Source organism: Microcaecilia unicolor, chromosome 12 (assembly GCF_901765095.1).
Source record: "Microcaecilia unicolor chromosome 12, aMicUni1.1, whole genome shotgun sequence".
Classification (NCBI taxonomy): domain Eukaryota; kingdom Metazoa; phylum Chordata; class Amphibia; order Gymnophiona; family Siphonopidae; genus Microcaecilia; species Microcaecilia unicolor.
Window position 1 is genome coordinate 52,179,775 of NC_044042.1, and position 19,979 is coordinate 52,199,753.

At 44.0% G+C, this 19,979-nt stretch overlaps 1 pseudogene; it reads left to right on the top strand.

Moving 5' to 3' along the window:
- LOC115481372 overlaps nucleotides 1–19,979 on the top strand; it is a 163,540-nt pseudogene that overhangs the window by 79,874 nt on the left and 63,687 nt on the right.

The window sequence follows — 19,979 nt, forward strand, 5'->3', positions numbered from 1 at the left end:
CGTCCTTGCTAGCCCCCTTCAGAGACTGCGTCCTCATCAGCTAGCCGTCCTTGCTAGCCACCTTCAGAGACTGTGTCCTCTTCAGCTAGCCGTCCTTGCTAGCCACCTCCAGAGACTGCGTTCCTCTTCCAGCTAGCCCTCCTTGCTAGCCCCCTGCAGAGACTGTGTCCTTTCCTGCGCTAGCCGTCCTTGCTAGCTGCCCTCTAGAGACTGAGTTGCTGACTACCAGCCAAGCCGACCGTCACCCCGCGGTTCCAGCAGTCCTGCTGGCCGCCTGCAGCTGAGGGCTCAACCCTCGGTGAACGGCGGTCGCCGCGGGTGAAGATTCGGGGTGCGCGGCGGTCCTCGGAGGTCTTACCAGGCCTCAGGGAACCTAAGGGCTCACCAACAACCACACCGGGACAGGACCGGGACATCCATGACCCCCCCCCTCGCATCCATGCTCCTCTCTCTCCTCTCACTCCCATGTCCCAGTTGGCCTGGCCTGGCCCGCCCTCTTCTCCCCTCCCCCTTCGCATCCATGCCCTCCCGCTCCCATTGTTCAACTGCCCGCCCTCTTCTCTCCCCCCAACATCCCTTTTCTTTTTTTTTCTTTTAAAATTTACCTCCGTGGCGGTTCCGGCAGCGCAGCGTCAGTGAAGGAGGCGGCGCTGCGCTCCCGACGTCTCTAGCTTTCCCTTCGCTGTGTTCTTCCTTCTTCTGACATCAAGGAAATGACGTCAGAAGAAGGCAGAACACAGCGAAGGGAAGGCTAGAGACGTTGGGAGCGAGCGCCGCCTCCTTCACTGACGCTGCGCTGCCGGAACCGCCACGGAGGTAAATTTAAAAAGGAAAAAAAAAAGAAAAGGGATGTTGGGGGGGGGGGGAGAAGAGGGCAGGAAGTCGAACAATGGGAGCGGGAGGGCGAGCGAGGTGAGCATGGTGCGGCGGCGCCCCCCAGAGGGGAGTGCCCCCCTGCCATGCTTACCTCGCTTACCGTGTTGGCACGGCCCTGGGCTTTCTATTAACGTTCGCATAACATTCAAAATATGCACAATAGTCCACAGAATCATCTACGGACTCGCACCAGATTACATGACGGAACTTATTGATCTACCATTAAGAAACGTGACGAGAACAGCAAGAACCTACCTAACCCTTCACTATCCCAATTGCAAAGGTATAAAATACAAATCTTCACATGCCACTAGCCTCTCCTTTATAGGCACACAACTTTGGAACTCACTACCCAAAGACCTGAAACTCACAGAAAACTACCTACAATTCAGAAAAAACCTGAAAACACATCTTTTCAAGAAGTCTTTCCCCCCTGGATCTGCCTAATCCCACACCACCATACATCACGAGAAGTTCAGAAATGGAAAACAATAATATTAACCTTTCTCACAATATGCTAATATATCAACCTAAGCGTTTATTGTACTTCTGTATTATGCACTAGACTTCTACAAATCTAAATTTTGTAACCACCTTTTTAGCAATATGTAAGCCACAATGAACCTGCTATATGGTGGGAAAATGTGGGATACAAATGCAATAAATAAAATAAATAAATAAACTTGAGAAGGGAAGCTTCAGGAGCCGAAGTAAAATGTGAAATGCATTATGTGCTGCATATCTTTCATAGGCCAAGCTATTTTTTCCAAGGCCTGCCATCATTGAGTGCTTTTCAAAAACAGGTAGAACATTGCATAGATGTGTCAGTAATAGGATCCTCTCAGGAAAGATGCAGTTAATAGAGTTGTTCCTGAAAAACTTGCCCAGGAAAAAGAGGACAATTCTATAAAGAGGGTCTACATTTAGGTGCCTAAAAGATGCTTATTTTGAGCCCATTCCAGTGCTTCACAACCCAGTCCTCAGGGCACACCCAACCAGTTGGGTTTTCATGTTATCTACAATGAATATGCATGGCATAGATTTGCAAGCAATATCTCCTTGGTATGCTAATCTATCTCATGCATATTCATTGTGCATATCCTGAAAACCTCAACTGGCCGGGTGTGCCCCGAGGACTGGGTTTGAGACGCTCTGGCCTATTCTGTAAAGCAGAAGTTTTCAACCCAGTCCTCGGGCACCCCCAGCCAGTTGGGTTTTTCAGGATCTCCCCTATTGTTTGAATCACATCAGATTCACATTACGTCCATTCTGTATTTGATTTGTTTATCCAGTATTGCCAGTTGATAAGGGATCATGACTCCTGATGCAGGCATACTTGCCGAAACACGGCTGTGTCGAATCTTCACACAATAGGCTTTCTGAAGTGATAAGCAATAAAGATTGTGAATATTTCATGCTTGGTTTCCTCAGGGCCGATATTCAGATTGCAGGGAGTGAGATCGACTAACTCCCGTGGTTGGTGCTGAGCCCTGATATTTAATGCCGCGCCATTTCCAGTGACTGGCATAGAATATCCGGTTTATTTTTGTCCGGTTTAATGATAACCTGCTAAGACGATATTCAGACTTAGCCGGTTATCTCTAAACCAGCCAAAGATATCCCATGCTTTCATACGGCCAAATATGGCCACTAAACCGGCTTTAAAAATCAATGGATAGCTGGTTATATGAGCCAATATAACCGGCTATCTGATAGCCACTAACTGGGAATATTCAATGGGGGATAGCCGGATAGCCGATTAAGCGCTGGCCAGCAGCCATTCTGGTGGTTAAATAGCGCTGAATATTGGGGGGAGGGGGGCTCATCTTTTGTGGCCTCACTCCTTGTTCCTGTTGCTGTTTCATATTTGTGAGGATTGGAATTTCTCCTTTTTTTTTCCACAAGAAAGTAGGCACATACTTTCCTTTGTAGCATTCTAGCATAACTGGGTATATACGTGCTCATGTGTTTAAGCATGATCATTTAGGCAAGTCATGGAGCTGGTGTAAATGTTTATGCATGTAAATGTGCAACCAGGCTCACGCTGCACCCAAACTGCACCCATGTGAATGCCCACCTGCAAAGTGTGCACTACCGAAGATATGCGCATACCTACAGGCTAGTGCATAGCCAGATTCTTGCTATATACATGCTTATGCTATATACATGCTATATACATGCTTATGTGTCCACATATGTACCTAAATAACAAAAATACCAGGATTTATGCACATTCATGCGCCTAGCTTCAGACTGCTCCTAATAGAACTACCTTCAATAACTTTAAGTATTTGGGGGTTCTCGTTGACCCCCTCGTTGCCTCACTAGTGAAAAAAACAGATTTCTTGCCCCTGCGGCAGTTTTCTGTGGTGCACTACTATCTGGATGAAACATCACAATTGATTCTGCTTTATGCCCTGATAAAGTGGTTCCAAGACCTGTCCTGTGGGAACCCCAGCCAGTCAGATTTTAAGGCTATCTACAGTGAATATTCGTGAGATAGATTTGCATCCACAGCCTCCACTGTATGCAAATTTATCTCATGCATATTCAGTGTGGATATCCAGAAAACCTGACTGTCTGAGGTTCCCCCAGGACAGGTCTGGGAACCACTGATAGCTTCTCAAGTTGACTACTTGACTACTGCAGTGTAGTGTATGCTGACCTTAGCTTTACCCTGATTAGGCGACTTCATTTAGTTCAGAACACAGCCATTAGAATTCCATGTCATGTGAGGAAGTTTGACTATACCACTTTTGTTCCACTACCACTGACTTCTTGAATTTACTGAACACAGTTTAAGATCCTAACTCTTACACGTATAGCATTATCCCCCAGATTCCATAAAGGATGCCCAAATATCCTTGTCGAATTTGGGCACAGTCCTTAGGTGTGTGCGCAACCTAGTTGATTAATGGATGCTAACAATTATTGATGTTAATTGGCACCAATTAGGGGTTGTGCATGCATTTGGCTATGCTTTATTCTGTAAGTCTGGGCACCCAAATCCCATAGCATGCAACCCAAAAGGGGGTGTGGCCATGTGACGGGCATGAGCAGGTCAGGGATTTTCTCAAAAGATGCAAGTAGTGTTATAGAATTCCGGGGAACTGCACCCAACTTGATCATCAGGATTTACACCAGGTTTTCAACTGGCGTATGCCCTTAAACTCAAAGTTGAGCACAGGAATCCCCACTAGGCACTATCCTATAAAGGGTGCTGATCCTGGAACACCCTTTTTAGAATAGCGCTGATGCTGATTTTTCCCAGTGCCTATTTTTTGGCATCATTTACTGAATCCGGCCCTATATTCAGGCTCTCCTACTTATCTAGCCTCCTCAGTGACTTCTTATATCCCTGCTCGCCCCTTGCGATCATCTCATGATTGCTGCTAGCTAGTCCAATTGTCTCATGAGCTTGACTGGATACTGTCAGATACAGTGCCTTTTAGTTCACTGGCCAATATCTCTGGAATGCTTTTCCATCTCTGCTCTGTGCAAAACCATCCTATAAGAAAATCAGGAATGCTCTTAAAATCCACAATTTAGTCCAGGTCTTTGAAGAGCTGATGGGATCTTATAAGTCCTAGTAGTTGTTGGGATCTGTGCCTGTGGATCTTACATTCTGCCTACTGACAATTAAATCTTTTATTTCTACTCTATATCTCTCAACTTAGCATATGACTTTCTGACCCTGTTGTCTGTCCATCCTTTCTTTTCGTCTGGAACTCCCTCCCCATTGACATTAGGATAGAAAGCAATTACCTCAGCTTAAGGAAGAAGTTAAAAACCTTTTTATTGGCAAAGCCTGTCATGTGATCAACCAGCTCTACACAATTACCCCTAGATATGCTTAGGCTGCTATTACACGCCTTAAACATCGCACTGCTCACACTCATGTTCTCTGCGTTGTTATAGTCAAGTAATTTAATTATTGTAAACCGAACTGAACCCTAGTAAGGGGATTTTAGCGGTATATAAGACCTAATTTGAATTGAATGATAGTGTATATCTTATTTATACTTTCTAAACTGCCTTATCTAGTAGACAGGTGAAAGTGATATACAGCTAAATGGAAGGAAGCAATAGAGAATAGCTATTCAAAACAAGCACATACAAACTCTATGCACAGAGGATTAAGTAGACTAATATTTTCAGGGATTGCGCTCAGGGAGAAATCAGTCACCAGAAATCCCAAAGGCCTTATTTTTAACCTGCAAACCACATTGTTGTACATAACAAGAAAGGTGGTATAATAAAACCTAATAAACCTAAACCTTTGAAATGCCCAATGCCCAGGTCAGGCTGGTAGGGATGTGTTTTGGAAAATGGTGTTTCATTTTATTTTCTGCATTCTTTTCATGTTTTTCCCCATTTGTTTTGTTTCATTTTGGGTACTGGTATTCTCTTCGTCGTTAGTGCACATTATTCTTCAATACCACATACTAATCAAAAAGTACTTGTTGTAATAGAGTAGTGTGTGCAATGTATGACTAGAGCATATTATATAAGAATAGTGTGTGCTATTAACACAGCAAAGAAACTGAGACCCAGCATATGTCATTAGCATACTGTGTCATTTCAATTGAGTGCCCATCCCTGTTGGATAGTTGACTACCATCTGTTGCTGTTTTACATTCGTCACATTAGACTTGGCCTGTTGTACCCTGTCTGTTTCTCCAAAAATCTGAGATATGGCTGCTGTCAATCTGAGAGTTATTCTATTGCCGTAATGGCTTCCTTGTTGAACAGGGTAATGAGCCAAGTTCATAGAAAGTCCATCTTATAAGTTTAGAATTGTAGGTAGGACAGGAGACAAGATCGATTAAAAAGAAAAAAACTGAACACCTTTTGTGAATAGCATCTATGGCTCTAGAATGATTAGGGGATTCACTCAGTGTTGAGCCTAGATTGGGTTTCATTAGCAAAGCAGGAAACCTATCTCTTGTTGTAAATGAGTTGGGGTTACACATACTTTTCGCCAAGACCATTTCTTTCATAAGGTCAAAGGAAACAGTATCCATTGCAACACGGTCATATTTACAGTTGATAAAATAAGTTTGCTATAGATCCAGTTGTAAGTGATTCCACAGGTGAGACTGGATGTGGACCTAATACACAGGGCCACCGAGACACCGAACTGGGCCCGGGGCAGGGCCACCACCACTAGGGCAGGGCCGCTGCGGCCCCCCCCCCCCCCACCAAATCATCATCCGCTGCTGCCCCTTGATTGCTGCTGCTGCCTCCCCCCCCCATCATTGCCACTGCTGCAGCAGGATTGAAAATTGAAATACCTTGGCTGGCAGGGTTCCCAAGGCCCCTCCAGAAGAAGATGTCTTTCTCCAGCGCTGACTGCCTGCCCCTGCGGCTGCTTTTCCTCTGAGGGCATGCTTGGTTTCAAAACCAAGCATGCACGCCTGAGAAGAAAAGCAGCCTCTCAGTAATGGGCAGAAGAGCAGCACTGGAGGAAGCTCCGGTTCCTCCCCATCCTCCAAGAGGGGCCCGGCGCTGGAGTTTTCTCTCTCCTGCACCTGTCAGGACATGATCAATTGGGTCCCACCAGGAGCAGGAGAGAGAGCGAGAGACCCTGGCACCAGGCCCCCTTTGGAGGCCTGGGTCCAGGGAATTTTGCCCCCCCTTCCCCCCCCTCTTGGCTGCCCTGCTAATGCATAACCCAAGGTAGTCTTGACATGATACAGACCTAAAACTAACCCCTAGGCAGCAGACAGTAGAAAAGTCCAGAAGCAAGCCGGGTCTCTAGGCACGCAGCAAACAGTAGAATAATCCAAAAAGAAGCCGGGTCTCTAGGCAGGCAGCAGACAGTAGAAAAGTCCAGACAGGCAGCAGACAGTAGAAAAGTCCAGAAGCAAGCCGGGTCTCTAGGCAGGCAGCAAACAGTAGAATAATCCAAAAAGAAGCCGGGTCTCTAGGCAGGCAGCAGTCAGTAGAAAAGTCCAGAAGCAAGCCGGGTCTCTAGGCAGGCGGCAGACAGTAGAATAATCCAAGAGGCTAGCAGGGTCAAAGCTGAAAACAGGAAGAAGCACTGCAACTAACTCTCATCAAAGGAAAACTCCTCTGAGGACCTCTGTTGCAAAGGCAAACCAGAAAGTTCCCAGGTGCTTGATAAAGGCACTCCCAGCTGAGGTCATGAAGAAGGGTGAGGCTTGACAGCAGAGCATGGCTTGGCAAGAACAGGATCCCGCACCGGATCTGGCTTGACTGGAATGGGACTCAGGATTTTCCCCCAGGCTTCAGGATTTTTCAGCCGGCCAGACTTGACTGGAGCTACCCCAAAGCAAGCCCAGCATGGAATATGGTCACAAACGTGACAGCTCCCTAATGCAGCCCTTATGCTCCCAGTAGCTCCTGCCCACAGCCCACCCTTTTCCATGTCCACAGTTCTGCATCCTTTTTGTTTACAATTGAGCACTACAAACAGACATATCTATCTAAGCACAGTTGCCCCCTCAATTACTTATTCAACATCATGGCTGAAAGAAGCACGTTGTAGAAACTTGCATGTACATCAGAGGAGGTGCAAAAGGTGATGGGAGAATTTTTCATTATGTGTGTGAAAATGGGAAATACAGAAATAAAAGGCAGTTCTGTAAGCTAGTGCCAAAATTTAAGGGTCCTTTTACAAAGGTGCGCTGGCGTTTTTAGTGTGCACTAAAAATAAGCATGTGCTCAATGCTAGACTTGCCCAGATATTCCTTTGGGCGTCTCTAGCGTTCAGCGCATACTAATCATTAGCGCACACTAAAAACGCCAATGCTCCTTTGTAAAAGACCCCCCTTAGGTACCCATAATATGCCTAGTTTATAGAATAGAAGCTTTTACGTGAGTGATCAGAATCAGTAATTGAACGTTACACGCAAAATGCTAGGTGCTATTTTATAAACAGTGGATGGAATTCAGTAAATGGCACTCAAAATTTCGTGCTAAAAATGAAATCGGCAATAAGCACAATTCTATAGAGGGCGTGCGTGCTTTATAGGATTATGTATAGGCGTAGAACCGGGCCTACCTGTTGGGTGCAGGACTTACACCCGTTGAAAGCAGGCGTAAATGCTGGTGCCTAACTTTGGCTAGGATTGACCTATAGGCCCCAGGTTATATGATTGACCTCATAGACCCGCCAACCAGAAACACAATCAGAACATCACGAACATACCTAAATCTTCACCACCCTAGCTGCAAAGGACTCAAGTACAAATCAATTTACAGATCCAGCTTCTCCTATATAAGCAAGCAACTATGGAATGCATTACCGAAAGCCATAAAGACAACGCACGACCATCTCAACTTCTGGAAATCACTAAAGACCGATGTGTTCGAAAAGGCATACCCTACTGACCCAACTTAAGTGCCTGAATTCAGCAACACAACAAAACCAAAACTTGCAACGAACATTATATGACTCGTCCTCTCTCGTTCCTCTAATATGTCTGTAACGCATACATCTCATTCTCTAATGTGTCTGTAACGCATATATCTCCCTCTCTTTAACATTACTCTGCATTTGTTTCATCTCCGGAGGTGGGAACGCCTCACGGTACTATGTAAGCCACATTGAGCCTGCAAATAGGTGGGAAAATGTGGGGTACAAATGCAACAAATAAATAAATAATTCTATAATTCCACACACAACTTTTGAGAATGCCTCCAACACACCCTTGGCCACATACCCCTTTCAGATACATGCTATAAAAGTTGCACATTGATCTTTATAGAATAGGGTGCAGCTATAGGCATGTGTAATTGCAAATCAAAGCCAATTAACTCCAATAATTGGTTGTTAGTGCCCAATTATTGCTAGTTAGGATTAGTTTATCAATTCAGTTGCACATGCATATTAGACGTGCACTACGGGGTAGTGTGCTTAAATCACACAGGGGTCCTTTTACAAAGGCACACCAAAACGTGGCCTGCGGTAGTGTGGGCGCGTGTATTGGATGCATCCTGGACCATTTCTGTACGGCGTCTGGAAAGAAAGGGGGGGTTTGGGCCAGGAAGTGAACATGCAGCAAAATTAAAACCAGTGTATGTCTATTTACAGCTAGAACCCTTAATACCATCCATTGACTTAGCGGTAAGGGCTCATGCGTTACCCACATAGTAACCATCCAGCACGCACCAACTGCTGATTACTGCCGGGAGCGCCCCCAAGGTAGAAAATAGGAAATTATTTTCTACTGCAGGTTTTTGGTATGTGCCAAACTCAGAATTACCGACAGGCACGTGTGCTAGCCGGGCAGTAAAACCAATTTGATGTACGTAAAAGGGCCCCTTTGTAAAAGGGCCCCTTAGCACGCAACTGTCGGGGGGTACATGTGGGCGAAGCATAGGTATGTCGTGGATGTGTCTCCAAGAAATGCGCACAAATTATGCAATACTATCAGTTGTGCACATTGCATGGTGCATTTACATGTGTCTACTTAAGTCAGCCATTGACCTATTTTGCTAATATGGGCTTTGTGCTAATATTCATTAATGGCTTAGACATGACCTTAAGCCATTATTGAATGGATGCCATGCATGTCCTTTTATGGCATCTACAATGTGCCAATTTATAGATTTGCTGCCATAACTTTTTGGTCTGCTCAAACCATGCTCAAGACATGCCCTTTTTTAGTCTTTGCATCCCAAGCTGTATTCATGTATAAATAGCAGCATTTTGAGAAGTTGTTTATACATGTATGCAATCTACACATGTAAATGCCTCCTTCATGTGCCAGTGATCTATCAGGTTCCCAGCTGCTGCTTCCAGCTCTTGGTTACCATGAAAGGATCACAGGTTTGTGGACCCCAGGGCCAACTAGCACATAGAACGCCCCCTCCCCCCCCCCCCCCCCCCCACACACACACCTTCCCGGCCACAAGTGCTAAGTACATAGTTTTACTATCCATCACACAAGGAACACAATATACATGCGACTGTACAAGTGTTTTAAATTTATACAAGTATGCATACATGTTTTAAAATTAAACAAATATGTATATAACATTAAGGATCAAGCTCACCAGCTGTTATACATGTAATTAATAATTGCTGTCTTAACATATTAATAGTTATGTATTGCTCATGTAGACATAGGGCCTACAGTACAGTATCTTCACAGAGGCTTTCGCCTTGCTTATCTCCATGAAAGCTCATCCACAGTGTTGCATTGAGTATGAAATGTAGTCTACATGGATATTGGTAGATGGAAGAAAAGAAAATATTTTGCTTGGTCAAATTACTGTTAGTGTTATAAGGTATTGGCACAAGCATTTATAAATGTTAAATTTTAGACTTTCAGCAGAGTTTTAAATTAGAAAGACACAACCACCAGACTGTAAAGGTAGGCTACTACACAAAGCCTGTCTTGATAATGAGAAGCCCCCCCCCCCTGATCTTTGGGCCTTGGGCCTAGACCCCTGTGGGGATACTACTACTATAACACTATTCCATCCCTGTAGGTTACTCTGGTTCTGTAGTACAGATTTCAGCCTCTTGACGCTTGGACATCAGGCTTAGGAGATAGTGGGTAGAGTCTTTAAGGTACTGTGGAAGTTGAGATGTATAAGGTCTAATTTTTCTACAGAAATGTTTAGATTGATAGCCCAGACTTTGGTACTGTCCAGGTAGACATGGGGTGTAGAGATAAGCTAATTAAAAATTCAAACTCTGTTAAACACAACAGCTCGTCTGATTTATAAGGTACCGACATTTGAGAGAGCCACCCCATTTCTAGTACATTTACATTGACTGCCTAAGCAGGCGCATGTAGTGTCTAAGTTATACTCCTTGGGTTTTCTGATCTTACATGGTTTGGCACCCTTTTATATGGCCTCCCTTATTCATCTATCTGCTAGGCACTCCGGCTCTAACTCTCTGGATTTTTTACTGCTTCATTTCCCTAATCCTAAGAGAATTATAGACAATAATTATCATGCTAGTACTTTTGCATATCAGGCAGCAACCCATTAGAATATTCTTCCCTTTAATATTAGGAGTCAGGCTGATTATGTTAAATTTAGGAAGATGTTAAAATATTTTTTATTTAGAAAATACCTGTCTTAGTAATTGACGAGCACTATATGAGATGATCTTTGCATAGTAACTTATTCCTGGGTATGCCCAGTCTCTTCATTATGTAGGCCACACTGAACTCATGAGGCATGTGTGGGGTATAAGTGTCCTGGAATGTAATGTAATCTATCAAGGCGGATAATTCACCATTAGGTCATGGTTAATAATTTTCCCAAAAGAAAACAGAAAAGGAGAGGAAAATTGCTCAAGCTCAAAAAGGAATACTAATAACTCTCTCAGCCAACATTAAAGCTAGAACACATTTCCATCAGGCAATAACATTCCAATATACAGCTGATCTGATCCTCCATAATGCAGACCACAGCTTATAGGCTTTAACATGGCATCCCCTGTTAGCTTCCTTGTTGCCAACTTCTGGCTTAAAAAAATCATTAGAATTACAATTTCCAGGTTTGTTTGATTTTTTCCCCCCTACTACAAGCTTCCTGATCAAGTATTTTAATATACTAATGGGATGCTTTACCATAGCTTCTAATTAGAACCTCTCACAGCCAACCCAGACACATAGCCACAGTGCATCCAGGCTGCATTTCCTATAGGTGATAAAGTTCCTTCTTTTAGCTAGTCTGACCCTGAAAAGTATTTGACCTTGTGCATCACAAACTGTGGAACTACTGCTAGACATTGGCCTCAGGGGCACTGTATTGACTAGTTTCACTTATCTTTCTGACTGGTCAAACATAGTCACATGACTATCTTCAGTTTCCCATACCTATTCCCTCCCCTGCAGCATTCCAAAGGGATCCATCCTTGCACCTACCCTGTTTAATATATGCCTTTCCACTTTGTTAACAGTTATCCAATTTCTGGGACTGACCCCCTTCGTCTATGCAGGCGATATTCAGATTTTGGCCAGTATATCCTGCACTGACGACAGAGACATCCATAGCCTTAATCAGCATCTGGACTGCATAACCACTTGGCTTCATTCCCATAAACTTCAACTTGAACCCTGAGAAAACTAATCATTAGCCACTCCATGGATAGCTACATAACCTCCTCAATTATGCGAGCACCTATATCAGCTCAATGACCAGTGCAAATGCTCACTCCTGACTGTAGGCAGTTAGGCGCATAACTGCTAGTATTCTATAACCCATGCAATTAACTGTTAATACTCTATATCCTGGGCACACCCCTGAACACATCGATGCCCCTTCCAGGTCCACTCCCCATTGTACTTTCATGCCTTGGATTTTACACACACAGTTTGTAGACTTAGGGCAGTTATGCACATAACAGTTAATTAGTGCCAATTGCCAGCAGTTATACCAAATAATTGGTCATTAATGCCAATTAGCAGCTCATTAATCAATCATGTTACCCACGTTACAGTATTCTACAACCAGATTGTGCAACTTTATGTGCTAAGCGTAAAGATATGTGCATAAGTTTATAGAATTAGGGGTTTAGTGTGTGCTAAATCAATGCAACAAGTTCAACTATTAATTAAATTTGATTAAGTAGATTAGCATGCATTAACAATTTTTAATGCATGCTAAATGAACTGAGAAAAAAACCTGTGGTCTAGGGCTTTAACCTGATATCCTTGGTTCATTAATTACTTTTAAAAAATCTGTAGCAGCATTCTTTGCATCAAACTCCTATTTCACTTGAGTGTTTTGGCATTCTTGACAACTAATCCCAGTTGCGTTCACATTCCTCCTGTCAATCCTTTTCTAGCTTTTGCTTCATTCAACCAGCAGTTTCCAAATTAGTTCCACATGTGAGCTTGTCTGAATCTGATTCCTGAACCCCATCGTCTTCCTCACTACATCTCCCAGATTGCACTTCTCGGTGGCGTAGCTAGCTTGTTCACCACCCAGGGCGGGTTGCTGCTGCGCCCCCCCCCCCCCAATGCATCATCCCCCAGATGCATCACCCTACCAGGCGTGGCACACCCCATGAAGCGCATCACCCCACCGCCTTTCCTCCTAGCAAGGGGATGCGTGGATCAGGTACACGGTTGTCAGCTTTGCCAGTCTCCTGCCCTGGAACAGGAAGTAACATCTGAGGGGGCAGGGGATCGGCGTACCCCCTTGCTGCCTGCACTTATGGTGGATCACCTCCACCGCCCCGCCCTTGGTAGGCTACTGGCCCTTCTCTAGTATGAGTGCACTTCCTGCCAATTTAGGACCCTTGCAGACTACATATCCCAGAATTTCCTCGAGCCAGTGTGCTTTCAGAGCTTTCCTGTCATGCAATCTACATATGTAAATGTTGCTATTTACATATAGAGATGCTTCTAAAATAGGGATTCTCAGCCCAGTCCTTGGGACACACCAGGTAAGTCAGGTTTTCAGGATATTCACAATGAATATGCATGTGATAGATTTGCATACAATGGAGGCACAACATGCAAATTTCTCTCATGCATATTCATTTTGGATATTTTGAAAACCAGACTGGCTTGGTGTGCCGGGTACCCTGAGGATTGGGTTGAGAACCCTTTTTCTAAAATAAAGGCCTCCATATTGTTGAATTATTTCTTCTGGGTAAGGAACCCTGTTCAGATTGTGCCATGGTACATGCTGTTTACCTCTGAGAGACCAGCTTGTTTTGTTTTGTATTTTATTTTATTGTATTGTATCCAAAGTCAATGCTTTGTAAGAGATGGAGATTATTTCCCTTGGTACCACTAAAACATGTCTTCCCAAGCCATTGTAATGTATGTTGCAGCTCATTAGAAACAGATACACTTATCCTGAAGTAATCTCATTTTTTGAAAGTCTCTTACCTCACCCTCTTTTACAAAGCTGTGCGGTAATTGAATGGGCTGAGTTGGCATCAGCCCACTGGCAGCCACTAGCACGGCTCTGTAAAAGAGGGGTTTTGCATTTTCTCCATTTCGTTTTTGCAAGAAATAGACCTCATTTCTGCATAGTGCAGCTGCCTTTCCTCGCTCTTGGTACTGGAGGTTAATTCCATAATGGACAGAATCTCTACTTAAGTTAATTGTGCTTAATTGTGCTTCATTGTTGTTTTGATTTTGTTAATGTCATTGTCTTTTGCTGTTTGCTCAAGATTATTTGTCTAAATGTGTATTTCGCCTTCAGCTATTACCGAAAAGGCAAATGAAGGGCTTCACAGCAGCCCCACTATAGCATAAAGAGACAGTGAAAGTACAGGGTGAAGAATATTTCTTTTGAATATTTCACCCTGAAAGGGAAGAGGAGCAGCTGATGAATATAACCATTTGACTGTGCCTCTGATAACACAAGCATATTTTCTCCCAGTTGTGAAAAAGAGATCTGAAGGTAATATTGCTTCTGAACCTAAAACACCGGCTTGGCGGCTTTCAAAGTTTTGGACATTGTGGCAACTTCTGATTCTGAATTAATGACTCCTTCAACATTAGTTGTAGCCTTTGCCCTGAAAGCTGATAGAGATTGGTTTCTTCATCTTTCTTTCAGGTTTAGAGACGTGCCGGTCTTGAATTCTAAAATTAGAGTGTATCTGGATGTGGCGAGAGACTCGAAAACGAAGGAGAGAATTTCTTTTGTTACACTCAGGGGTTCTTCAGTTAGAAGCTCTATTTTTTTTAATTTCCATGTAAATGTATTAAGTTTAGGTCTAAGAAGTATGCTTTTTTTTTCCAGCCTGAAAAATTGACAGCATTCCTTGCTGCAAATGGGAAAACTGTAGTAAGAAGTTCTATTCCACCTAGTAATACTGGTTAATACGTTTGCATGATGTGTAAAACCATTTGGGGTCCTTTTACTAAGCTTGAGAAAGTACTAGCATGAGTTTACTGTAGTTTAAAAGAGTTTACTGCAGGATATGCTCAGGCATCCTGCAGTAAATTGCTAATCTGTGGAGGGGGTATGTCTGGGGGGAAGGGAGCAGCAGAGAGTGGGCATACCTGTACTAATCAGTTAGTACAGCTACATTACCATGTGCTAACTGATTATTTATTTATTAGGATTCATTTACCGCCTTTTTGAAGAAATTCACTCAAAGCAATGCACAGCAAGAATTAGTACAGGGTGGAATCCAACTAGCAGAGATCTGGTCTACCATTTTAACCCCGTAATATCAAAGAGCAAAGAATGCTTTTTTTCCAATCCAAAACCTTGCCCTCAATCCCTAATGAATTTAATTAATACAGTAGTATATCATAATTACCATATTGAAAGCTGCAGCAAGATCAAATTGCAGGAGAATGGCAGTTTTGCGATATGCAAACAGTGTTCTTATCTCGGAGACAATGGCCAATAAAACTAACTCTATAGAATGATATGGTCTAAATCTGAACTGTAAGGGATGCAAACAATCAAATTTAAATAAAATCTGATAACAGTTCCGCAACATAGGCCTCCACTAATTTGGCAGCCAGTGGTATACTTGCCATTGGTTTATAACTCTCTAGAAGACTCCTTTCCAGAGATGCACTTTAATATGTGGGGTCAAAATAATTTCTCCTAACATGGATGGGATGTGCCCATCTTGAAGGAAATCATTTTGAATCATTGTAAGCCATTTTTTTAGTTTGAGATAGTGGGTCCACCATCAAATATGCAGGGCAACTATCTAATAAACAAGAAGATTTAGACAGTTTATTTTTTTTAATAGGGCCTTAATTTTACAAGTTGTAACAGGTGGAAATGATGATCAGTATCTATCCACAGAATTGTGACAGAAAAATTAATTACAACTTCCAAATTGAGAGGAATAGATGATCTTATTTTCATGATGTTATCTGAAAAATACAGAACTAGATCTTCAGCTGAAGGACAGGAAGCTTGTATATTATTTCCTTCTAATGAGTACAAAAGCATAAACAATAATTGTCTTCTATTCGTAAGGAATGGAATTTTCATTTAGCTGTTTGAATTGCTCTTATAAGGTTTAAATACAGACGTCCATTGTAGTTTTGCATCAATATGAGATTTTTTACCAAATATGTTCTAACCTACAACAAGATTTTTTCAGTTCTGCCAGCTCCCTGCTATACCATGGCACTTGATGCCTAGTTGGCCTTACTTTAGAATTCAAAGGGGCCATTTTGTCAACAGTTGAAGAAAAAATATGATGCATAAGTCAGCCATTTTGAAAACTTACATGTATGAATTATGCTAATTAAATACAGAGGCCACAATTCCTATTTAGTTCTAAACTGCAGGAGGAAATAAATGATACGTGATTATGGAGGATACTTCCCATAATCCCTCCTGTAAAGGATTGGCTGAATTGATCAGTTTTGAAAAACTTGGTCAGTGCAAAGCAGTAGCTGTAAATCCCATGTTTGAAATATTTGGGACATACATGAAATGGGGAATATACATGTAGATTTTGGTTCCACCCAGGCCATGCCCCCTTACAATTTACACATGAAAATATCAGCTTTAGATGGCAATTATTTACACATATAAATCACAAATAGGACTTCTAAAATAAGGGTCAATGCATGTTAATTCTTAGATTAACCCATGTTAAATCAATTTAGACAACAGAACTTTTTTTTGAGGTATGCTGGTAAAGGGCGCTTTGCGTGGAGTATCCTTTACAGAATATAACTTAGTGCACATTTCATGTCTAACTTTGGGCATGAGCATTTATACTTGTCAAAGGCTGGTGTAAATGCTGGTGCCCAACTGATGACAATTAGGTGTGTAAATGCAGGTATTCTATAATATTGCACCTAATTCTGAGAATGCCCCTGACACACCCATGGCCACACCTCATTTGGAATTGCATGCTATGAAATTTAGGCATGCATGCTACAGAAAAGGGTATAGGGCAGATCTGTGTAATTCCTAATTATTGCCAATTGTGCTTGCTAGCACCTAAATGACTAATTATTTTACATGCAGATCTGGGTGACCTATACAGAATCTGTCAGAAAATGTGTGTATTTGGGGTGTGTGTGTGTGTGTGTGTCATATTGTCTTTATTGAAACTTGCAACAAGACAAAACAAGCATACAAACAAGCAATAAAACCTGCTAACTAATACATAAAGAAAACCTTACTGGCCAAACCCCATCCCCCCCTCCAAAGCATCTCACTCAGGGAGGCTGAAACGAAAAACCCCTCCAATGTCTTGCCCACTAGTCCAGAACAATGCTCCCTCTCCCTCCCTGACAGCTGCTGGAGAAAATGTACCACATCCCCTGCCACCTCCTGTACTGACAACCACTTCTGATGTAATGAAGCCCATATTCCCTTTCCAGAAGCAAAGAAGCGTATTGATCATAGTAACATAGTAACATAGTAGATGACGGCAGAAAAAGACCTGCACGATCCATCCAGTCTGCCCAAGAAGATAAATTCATATGTGCTACTTTTTTATTTGTACTTTCCTCTTCAGTGCACCGACCATATAAGTCTGGCCAGCCCTATCCCCGCCTCCCAACCACCAACCCCGCCTCCCAACCACCAGCTCTGGCACAGACCGTATAAGTCTGCTCAGCATTATCCCTGCCACCCACCACCGGCTCTGGCACAGACCGTATAAGTCTGCCCAGCACTATCCCCGCCTCCCAACCACCAACCCCGCCTCCCAACCACCAGCTCTGGCACAGACCGTATAAGTCTGCCCAGCACTATCCCTGCCACCCACCACCGGCTCTGGCACAGACCGTATATGTCTGCCCACACTAGCCCCGCCTCCCAACCACCAGCTCTGGCACAGACCGTATATGTCTGCCCACACTAGCCCCACCTCCCAACCACCAGCTCTGCCACCCATTCTAGGCTAAGCTCCTGAGGATCCCTTTCTTCAACATCCTCAACTGGGCCTGCAAAGCTTCTATCTCTCCCTTCTCCGGTTGGTTGGAGACCGCGTGGTCCATTTGCTTGCGAAGATGACAGCACCGTGCCTGTAACCCCTGAATCTGCTTCCTGGCTAGGGACTGGAAAAGAGTCTTGACTCGCCCCTCTACCATGTCCCACCAGGCTCCCTTATCATCCATCACCTCCCATAATGTTTCTTGGTCTGCTAAAAAGCCCTCAAACACTTGTCTGTTCTCCTCTATTTCTAATAACTTCGCACTCAGTTTCCAAAATCCTGGGCCTTTCTGCGCCCCTTCGCATATTGTTAAGACTGTGGAAACTAAGGCGTGATCTGAATATTCCGTCCATCTATTGGGCTGCCCCTGAAACCTAGCCGACCCGCCTACAAAGAGCCAGTCAATACGGCTCTCCATGTCTCCCCTTCTAAAAGTAAACCCCTTGCCTCCCGCCGCCTCCAGTCTTGCCTGTTTTACTATTGCTGCCAGCTGGAGGCTGTCATAACCCACCTGACATTTGGACCCCTTTCTATCCGCTTGCTGTAAGACCATATTAAAATCTCCTCCGAATACCACCAATTTGCTTGTATATAAATATGGTTTCACCCGGAGCAACAGCTGCTTGCATTCCCATCTAATCTGGGGCCCATAAAAGTTGATGATTCGCACTGCTACCCCTCTGATTAAAACATCTAATATGACACCCATCTCCACCTCTATTTCCCTCGTTACCTCCACCTCTTGGGTAGCAAAAAGAATTGCCACCCCTGCGCATCTCTCTTTAGCCAGAAACAAGAATGAGGGCCCTCCTTTTTAATCTCTCTTGGCCCGGTGTAGGAGCTGCAATGAATCCAGACGAGTCTCCTGCAACAGGATGCAGTCTACCTTGCACTGGGTCAAATCGCTAAAGGCGACAAATCTAGTTCTCTCTGCCTTTATGCTGGCTACATTCAGAGTAGCAAAGATTAAGGACAAGGCAGCCATGGTTTATTTCTTAAATTTCTTACTACTCCTCATCTCTTCACCACAATCCCTCTTCACAGATATTCCTGCCCCCATCATTTCTTCCGGATCCATAATTTCTTCCAAATTCTCCCACTCTGAGTCATCTTCCCTAGCTTTCTTTCTACCCTTCTTTTTCTTGGTTTCCTCTGGACCAGCACTTTCCCCTTTCACCCCTTCCTTACCCTCCTCTATTTCCTGCATGAGGCCCTTCGTTAAATTAACAGGGTGTGATGCTAGACTTGGGGGGTGACACTGCTGGCTCCTCTCTGTTGAGTCTTCCAGATGATTCATTCCTCTCTCCCCTCCCTCCTCTTCTCCTCCAAAACCTCCCTTTGGGGTGGATTCACCTTGAGATCACCCTCTACTTTCCCTGACACCTGCAACACTGCATATCGATTACTCTGGCTCTCCAGAATCTCTGTTTTCCCCGCTCGGGCTATCCCCCTCCCCTCCTTTCTCTGACCCCCCTTCCCTCCAAGTTTCCCTACCAGGGTCCATGCTTCCCCTTCTTCTCCCACCTTCTCCCCACCTCCTTCTTCCATCTTTTCACTAATGCCCCTTCTTTGAATTTGATCCAAACCTGATGCCCTCTTCTTCCCCTTTCCCTTTCCCTTAGTGCCTGCCTCTGTGTGGATAGCAGTATTTGATTTCTCCATTAGTCCCTTTAACGCTTCCTGCTTTTTTCCTTGTATCCTTGTAGCTTCTGCTTGTGCCCATTCCTCCCCCTCCTCTCTCCCTCTGCCTGATTGTGCGATGCTTGTGGGCACTAGCTAAAAGGGTACCTCAAGCCCCCACACAGGTTACAGCATATGGTAGTGCAGTCGCTGGTGTCATGATCTGTACTGCCACATCGAGAGCACTTTAAAACTGTACAAGACATGCTGAAGTGATGGAAAGATCCCACCTGTAGCACTGTCTGGGTTGCCCTGCATAAAAGCATTGAATTCGATCCCTTCCAATGTATGTGGCTGAAGATATGTGTTGGGTGACATAGCCTGTCTGTTTTAATTTTACAAGGGCACTCCACCTCCCACCCCCTGCCCACACACGGCCCTGAATGGGTATTTTTCTTAATGGGGTCCTAATTTCGGCATACCATCCCAACCAGTAGGACAGGTCTGCAACTGTGAGAGACTCATTACGTACCAATATGGCAGTGGCGTTCCTAGGGGGGTGGACACTAGGGGCGGCGCCCCATCCCGGGGTGCGGCGCCCCCCCCAATTCAGCGCGGACCCCCCCCCCCGTTGAAAGACACCCCCCCCCCCCGCGAA